Source organism: Motacilla alba, chromosome 19 (assembly GCF_015832195.1).
Source record: "Motacilla alba alba isolate MOTALB_02 chromosome 19, Motacilla_alba_V1.0_pri, whole genome shotgun sequence".
Taxonomy (NCBI): domain Eukaryota; kingdom Metazoa; phylum Chordata; class Aves; order Passeriformes; family Motacillidae; genus Motacilla; species Motacilla alba.
In genome coordinates, this window is record NC_052034.1 from 174784 (window position 1) to 183852 (window position 9069).

The following is a 9069-nucleotide window of genomic DNA, read 5'->3' on the forward strand; positions in this document are numbered from 1 at the left end:
GTAATTAATTTTTAAAGGAAATTGTTCTTGCTGAATTTTGAACACCAGCTCAGATCCCATCTTTCCTTCATGTTCTCCTGAAGGGATGTTAGGCTGTTTCCCAAAGGGGCATGTTCCTGACTGATGGGGTGAGGAGCAGGTGCAGCTCATGGGAAAAGTGGACAGTGACACATCTGCACGGCAGCTCTGGGGGCATTCTCACAGGACTTTTGCATTAAATATGTTACTTTGGCTTATAAGAAATGAAAATACATGCAGAAAGCAAAGAAAAATATTCATATGCCTTTTAAAAAAGAATAACCATCTTCACCAATGTAGAACAAAAATACCTGCAAGGTCTGCTTCTGCTGTTGAACAGACACATTGGCTGTTGTATCATATAGACTTAGAAGGAACATCAGACTTCATCTTTTCTCCTGGAATACAAATTATCCTAGTTAAAAACGAAACTATATTAAGCTCTCATTGTAAGCTTTTAGAGAGACTAAAGGATAAACAGGAAGGAGACAGCCTCTCCTCTGCTCGCTTTTTTTTTACCAGTAGGAACATGCATTTTTTAAAGTTTTACCAGATCACTTCCCTCCTCTGAAGGTCAAGTGAGGAAGCTCAGTTGCATCTCACTGCCTCCTCCCTGCCAGGCCAGCTCCTAAAACATCAACCTGTTCATTCAGCATTGACTGAACCTTGGGTTCCTCACACTGCTGCTTCCTCACATCCCTGCTTGGAGCCTTCCCCTCCCTCTGGGTTATCATGGATAAACCATGCAGTTCTTACATTCCTCCAAGTTCCCATAGGAAGTACACACCTTAACATCTCTGGTAGGTACAGAGACAACTTGTGGCTGTCACTTTGCCCTCACCAAAACCCAGTCTCCCCTGGCACTGACCAGTGGTGCCATGTCATGGTCATGGAGGGCAGAGAGAGATCGTCTTCCCAGCCAGCAGTGCCGGGGCTGCAGACTGCTGAGGTGTAACCAAGCAAACCGAAATCGAGCCAGGACGCCAGTGTTAGCACACAGTGTCTAAAATGAATATTCTAAGGAGTCCTTATTCACTGCAGTGCTGCTGGCTTGACAGCTCGGTGACCAGCACCACCAGCCCAGGAGCATCACCACAGCGCCAGTGCCTGCTGCGAGCCACAAAATGCTTGCAAGGTGGCCTCTTAGATGGATCTGCTGAAGTCCCCTGGCTCTAAGCAACAGAGAAGAATACCTCTTGTCAACTCATCAGTGTGCTTTAAAAATAGCCTGAGAAACTCTGGTGAAACCTTAGCTGATGGGTTTTTCAGTGGCTTCTGAATTTAAACAGTTTCTTAATTCAATAGCTTTTCCCTCTCCCTCTACATGTTGCCTCAGGGTTATTTTTGCAGAATCACTTGAATTTCTTGTAACATGAACAGATTCCAATGCCAGCAGCATTGATTTGCTTTATTATACTAAGAATTAAGGGGTTGTTTTCCAGTACTGTTGCCTATAGTCAGAACCTGTTCCTATTCCAGTCTGTTCTCTGAGGGCTGAGCTTTGGTTTGCAGCCTGCAATAGATAGGGAAGGCAGGGGCAGTGCTGGGGGTGAGGGGGATTCAGTACTGGCATCCTGCTTACTTAACTGTCCTTGCTTTTTTGTCTCCTTTCCCCCACATTGACCTCTCTGTGCTTTCAGCAGCATCTGCCATGCCCAGGAGGTGAGGGGGTGGCATCTGGCAGGAGCATCGCCTCAGGTTCTGGACGCAGGTACTGTTGGGGCAGGCAGATGAACTATGTGAACTGTCTTCCACCAAGGTGTTTTGGACAGCAGAGGAGGATAGAGCCATGAAAACTCTTCTGACCTCTTGTTTAAAAACAATTGGAACAGCAGCATTCGAACAGTCTGGCAGAATATTTTTCAATAAATCTTGAATGTGGCAGTTACGTTTTCTGTACTGTGCTGGAAAAAGGATTACGGTATATTTACTGCAGAGACAGGAAGATTGATTCTCACTTGGAAAATCTGTCAGATTTCTTGATTTAGAGAGCTGATGATTGGTGGAGTGTTTAGGCTTGATTTATATCAAGTTTTCTTTCTCGCTTGCTTGCTTTCTCACTTTTTTCTCCCGCATGTTTTTTTTTGTTTTAATGTTAACATGAGTTAGTCTTATTCTGAATGATTTTTTGTTTAACAACTATTGAGGGGAGTTTGGATGTTTTTGATATTCAAGTCAAAATTCTCTTCTCTAGTACCTGTTTGGTCAGAGTAACATGACTGAATTTCACTTTCATGAAGTCTAAATAAAGCCACTGTACTTTATGGCAACAGACATAGGAATTCAACCCTTTACTCTAAAGAATGGATAGATGCTTATTCCCTGTGGAAAAGCCTTCTTGGCCCCAGAGAACTTTGCAACAGATAATCTAGACCTTTAAAGATCAAGTTACTGTTTTCTTGGCCTAGCCATGGGAAGGAAGGTGGATCACATCCATAATTCCTCCACGTCCTGGTCTTGCTGTCAGCACTCTGAGTAGAGTTTGGCTCACATCTGACAGTGTCTGATAACCCTGACTGCAAATGAACACATGTGTGTCAAATGTTTAAAGATGGTCCTCCAAAAATACCTGTTAGAATTTAACATTTACACTGGATTTGAAGGGAAATTCTTTGCTTTATATTCTCCTGCTCAAACATACCATGTGGCTGAGCAGGGCAGTGAGTGAGTCATAGCTGTATGTGCATAATCTTCATCTGATTGCTTTGCAGGTAGAGCATTACAATGATTTAACAAAAATATCTTTGCAAGTATCTAGTATTGATGGGAAGGTCATTGTACATTTGCAGTGAAGTTATATCTCTGCAGTGAGGTCAGCTCATGACCAGCTTAGCCCTCTTGGCACCAGGGATGGTTGAAAGCCAAATCTGGCATTGACCAAACACCATCTGGTGCAGGTGGGAGTTTTACCCTTCATACAGCTTTCAGCTAATTAGCACACATCTAGATTCATCTCTTATTAAATCTTTTGTGAACTTCTAACCATAAATGGATTTATAATTAACGTAGACATTCTTATCAAATCCATATTAGGGTGCTTGTTTGAGACCACTGACACTTAATTGGAGGTTTTGCTAAGTGGTTCTCCTTCTACAACAGCAGTTATGGTTCCTCCCTGAAAGCATCAGACCTGAGGCAGATACACCCATCAGGAGGCTCCTCAGCTGGTGGTGAGCTCAGAAACAGAACAAATAATTCAGGCCCACTCCTCCTGTTTTTAGTGGCTGTGTGTGGTGTGTCCCTTGGTGCACTGGGTGTTTGAAGGCGATTTCAGGTTCGCATCGCAGTTCACAGATGGCTCTCAGAGCATGCCTCTCTCAGTCACTAATCATCCCTCCCTTAAGGAGGTGGGAAGCTATTTGGATGTGTTCTGGCCATAGCCAAATTATAGGCAAAACACACTGTTCAAACCCTGCCTCTCACAAGCGAGGCTAAATCCTCAGCTGCAATAGCACCCTTTTAATTATACATGTGGAAACAGTTCCCCAAAATCCATCTGGTTTCCTTCACTTGCATCTAGAAACCTAGAATTACAATCAGCACTAAATTGTAGTTGGGATTGTATTACATGATTGCTTAGATTATTGGTGCTGTTTCAGAATTTTCTTTTTCTACTCTTTTCTGAGGATGTGACAAGTAATGCTCAGATAGAGTCCTATAGCTGCAGGGTGAATATCACCTTCACAAATACAGTTTAATGGAACTTTCTTTCCTTTTGTACTCCCATGGAAATAGGAATTGGGCTGGATAAGATCACACATGACTGTTACCATAATTTTGCTCTGTGTCAGATACGATCTCATCAGAGCTTGACAGTATCACTAATTTGAGAAAAGGGCACAAGCATTAAAGCTGAGATATGCACCCTTTAGCAATCCTTCCGTTTCTGGGGAAGGTCTCTGGAATGCAAATCATTGGGCATTATGCTCTGAAACGTTCCAGTAACTTTTGAACCACAAAATTATGTGACTGTCAGAATTGAGGTCACTTCTACCCCTCTTCCTCACCCTGCTCCCCCGTACCTGAATACAAATCTGAAAGATGTAAGCTATTTGTATTCCAATGGATTTCCTTTTCCACATGAAAAATGAAGGCTTCATTTAAAAAGTAATTTTAGTGTTAAGTTACCTATTTATGGTGGGTCCTGCACTCAGCTTGCATGAAGCAGATGTATAAATATTCTTTCTAACCAAGGGCTAAATTTTGGTCCTGGCTCTGAGACAGTGCACAGGGAATAGGCCCATGTGATTGAATAAAGTTCCAACAGAGGAATTACCTCTCTGTTTTGTTGGGTCCCTGGGGATATGTAAATTCTGCCCTCCTGGGCAATAAACCAGGATTTGCAGAAGTGCCTCGGGAACTTAGGATCCCAAATCCTGCCGAGTGATACGGGGGATTTCCAGCACTGATTTCCTGGGCATTCAAAAGGCCCTGGTGTTTGCTTCATGGGAGGCAAGTACCCCATCATGGCTCTGCCTCCCCATCCTGCCCAAAAGGGAGTGAAGGCTTTTCTGTTCTTCTCTCTCTCCACAGGGAAATCAGTACTTTAGAATTATTAATAGAGTTTATGCAGGTGGCTAAGCATCATTGAAAGGATGCTTGCAAATGTAGGTAGAACTTGTCAGTGGCTCTTTAAAAGTGAGTAATACCATTTTAATTGTCGTCCTTACTGCTATATATCACAATAAGGTTATGTTGATGGAACCATCAAGCATAGTAAATGCTCTAAGTACAATATGTTAGTACTAATTATAGAGTAATTTAACAACAATGTATATGGAGAGGGCAATTTTGCATGCCAATTCACCATGGCAAATTTAATTGTATGGAAGTAGGGGAAAGCAAAATATTTTCAATAAAGAGTAAAATGACAGACGCTGGGTGGCTTTTCCAGTGCTGGTGGCATTCCTGACTCCTCTTGAAAGGGTTGCTGCCACCTCACTCCACTGAGCATCCTTGTGGTACATGAATATTCACAGAGCACAGGAGATCTCGGACAGTTTGCTGGCAACAGTTCTGAGTCTCCTTGGCCAAAGCAGAAGTGTATTATTCCTCATTGAGGCAGGTAAGCTTTGAGTGGAAGTGATGTGAAATGGTAATGGAGAATGCACAAATAGAGCCCTTTCATTTCTTTTTTATTAAGTTGCAAGAAATCAGAAGCTGTTACTCACTGAAATAAATAATGTATCAGCATTAAGCTTTTCCCCCTTCTTTTAATTATTGCAATTTATAGAGCTGCAAAAGGGCTGAATTTAAGAGGTGTATCATTGTTTTGGGTGAAATAAGTTCTTTTGCTCTTTGCCTCAAAGATATACTTTTTATTACTAATGTAATTGCCTTTCACTGTTCTGGACCCACAAACAGATGTTTTTTCTTTCTTCAGAATGATTACAAATTCTTCCTGAAGTCTGGGAGTTGTTTTGGCAGTTCTGATACTGTTACTCCCAATAGAGATAGAAGCCTGTGGATACTAATAGACCTTAGTTTTAACATTTGAGGCTTTTCCATGTTAAACTTCATTCCTGTTTTTGCCAACCTTTTGGTAACCCTGCTCCAGCGTGAGGCTAACAGTGCAGCTTCTGCTGATGGGAAAAGGCAGCTGAGTACTGTGACACTGCATTTGTCTTGCTAATCTCATTATCATGAATACCTGAATTCTGTGATACTTCAGAGCAGCATTTTCCCCTCTATTTGTCCTTCCGTAGTGAAAACCAAATCACTTGATTCCCTTGTCTGTTTTACTGCACAAATAGCAATAGGCATCTCTTCAGACTTGCAACTTGCCCTTTGAAATTGCTTTTAATGTTTTTTTTTGCATGGGCAGTTTATCAGTTGTAATAAGTTTTTTAAACGACATTTTTATTACCTTGAAATGGCTGAAGGACATGATCCTCAGCAGCTGATAAACCAAAAGAAGTCTGTTATAAATCAATAGAATGATGCTAACTTTTACCAGCTAAAGCAATGGTTCTTGACAGCCTTAGAACAGCAGGATGACTGACTCCCGAACCATGTAACTGCCTGGCAAAGCTCGGGTAAATTCAGCGGGGGTTTATCTCAGGGGATGAGCTGTGCCATTTGCTTCCCGGTAGGTGATACTGTACCATGGCTTGTGAGATTCACTCCCAGAGACAGAACACACCCCTCCTCTCTCTGGCCTGCAGAGATTTTTGATTAAGATCTAATGCTGGCTGCCCGTTCAGGGATCCCTGCGGTGTCACGGAGATGACAGCTCCCTAGCAGGAGAAGCAAAGTGCTGCCACAGCAGTGACACTTTACAGGCAAGGGATTTCCCCCAGTGCTCCCCTCCCACGTCCTGCTCGGCTGGGCCGCGGCTCAAACGCTGCCCGAGCGCTTCTGCCTCGGAGGTTCTTCTCGTGGCCTCCGGCAACGCGGCAGGAGTTTCCCGAAGGAGGGCTGCGGGCAGAGCTGCGGCTCAGTGTTTGTGTGGAGAGGGCTGCTGGTGACTCTCTTTAAATGTGGAACACTAGAGGTGGGTGTTCCAACACCCCAGCGAGACCTGGGTCTGCTTCAGGCTGGATGCTGCGGAGGGGAGGGAGCCGGGGGATGCTGGAGCCGAGGGTAATGCAGGAGCCTGAGGCGTGTGGGAGCCCAGGGAGATGTGCCAGCCCTGCTTCCCAGCACACCTGACTCCCGGGGCTGAATGATCTGCTGAAGCGCCAGCTGGTAGAAGCCAGGTTCAGGTGGTGGGCTCTGGGAAAGGCTGGACTGAGTCACACCTGAGCACAGTGAGAAACTGACCAGGGTTAGTTAATCTCAGGTGTAAATGCTTAGAGCAGTGGATGCACTGGGTGTTCTTTGCCAGCATCTGGAACTTGCCTATAGACTTATTTCAAATTAAACGATAAGCATTTGCATCTGTAAGCAAACAGTTGTTAAATTTGCACAAATAATCAATTTGTTCCATCCCAAGGATTTCCAATCAATATGGCATTCCAGCAGAGAAATAATGTAATAAGCCATTATTATAATAATGTTGTGTTCATTTGTTGATGCTCACAACTGACTGCAAATCTTTATTTTAATTAATTTGTAGATTAGTTAAATAAAAGTTTAACTTAATAAATAGAAGTTAGTTAGTTTTCATTCTGGTCTTTTTATAAAAATAGTTTTATTGTACTCCTAGTACAGATAAAATTGTCAGGTTTGACCAGAAATGAATGTAACTTTTATTTCTCCACACTGGGGATGGAGGGCTGCTTTTATTTTTGAAAGCGATTTACAAATAACAATATGAGTTTTTGTAAAATGCTGTGGAAACAAGTTGCTTTGGAAGCTCCTCTCTGCATGGTTCTGATTAAAGGTATTTTGCATATATGCTAATGCTTTAGCAATTTTCAACTTGGATGTATTTACACTTAGCATATGTCTTGTAGTGAGTGATTAAAATTAAGGATTTCGGCTTTTCTGACTTGAGAGAAGTGAGCCGCTCCTGGGTAAGGGGTGTTCTGTAAAACAAGAGTTTTCTTTACACAGCTCTGGAGTGTGACAGTCAATGCATGGTTTGCATTTTCTTGTCTAATTATAATTAGCTATATATTTGCAGCAATAGCAAATTAAACACCATTAACAATCCTCGGTGAAATAATGCAGAAAGTACATTGAAACTAATTTTGTTGTGCCTCATTACATGGAGAGTGGGTAGAAGTTGATTAAGCGTTTGAAACAAACCTCTATGTTTACAAAAGCTCAGAACCTAATTTTGATGCTGCTGTAGATGTGAGCAGAAGGTTTTGTTTCGTGACCCAGAGGAAATTTTAAATTTCTATTTATTTACCCTTTTTACTCTCCCATATTGCTGCCACATAAGAGAGCTGAAGAGAAAATTTGTGGATGCATGAATGTAAATAGTCTGAGGAAGAAAACAGGTCCAGGAAGGATGTTGGTTTACCTTCAGTCACTCAAAACCAACTAACCATGAACTGGGTTTGTAAAGCTGAGGTAGTCTGAACTAAACCAAGTCTTTTTCAATGCACCTGCTTTGGCAGGTGCAATTTTTCTTGTTGTTGTTGTTTGTTTTTTTGAAGTTTATTTTCTTAATTTGGGACACTTTGAACATGGCCTTTTTCCATAGGCAGTTTTTTACAGAGCAGAAAGAGGATGAAGGGTGCTCTTGTTGGCATCTAACAGTTGGTCCTGCACCACTCCCCCAGTGTCCTTGAGTGACCTGAACGGAGAACTGAGGAGCCCATGAAATGCATTGATCTTCCTCAGCAATGTAAATAACTGGAGAGGTGCAGGTGCTCAGGTACTAGGTATGGGCATCAACACAAAACCGGAAGGCAGACTAAACAAAGCAATAGATAATAACCTAGAAGCCCGGGGGAGAATCCTGTGTTACCAAAGAGCCAGTCTGGATAGCCTAACAGGATTTCTGTCCCTGGCAATTAGGACTAATCCTGTTTGTAGCTGAGAAGAAGTTGTCACCGGCAGAAGTTGTTGTGTCTCCCTTTCTGAATGAACATTACAAGAAGTGAACACTTGCTTAAAGCCCAGGCCTGCTTCATCCTTCAGCCAGGAAATTTAGTCATGACAGTGCTGGGTGAAATGATATTTTTGGCACTGCCCAAAGAGCACAGAAATTGCATCTCTGGGCTATGCAAAAGTTCTGCTGTGGGGAGGGCACAGGCTTAAATCAGCCCACAAAGTGTGTAAGGTACACTCTAGGTGAATCCTATGTATTGTTGTAGTAATCAAATACACCTTAATTTATCTTCAATTTCTGACTATGTGGTCATTATTACACTGAAAACTGGAATAACACCACTATTTGATCCCCCAAGATTGTTACCATGCCAAGAAATTCCTTGTGAGTATACATTTTGACTGACCTCAGTCAATGGCGAAGTGGCAGCTACAGTTCTATACAAAATTAAAATGCTTAATTCTTCCCTTCTTTTCGGAAGACTTTATGTATGCTTGTAGTCTGACGGTTTTCTGGATAATACGTAGATGTTCCATACTGATGAGAAAAGTTCATGCTTGTTTTAGGTCACTTTTTTCCCCTGTGTGCTGTTTAATATTAATGAT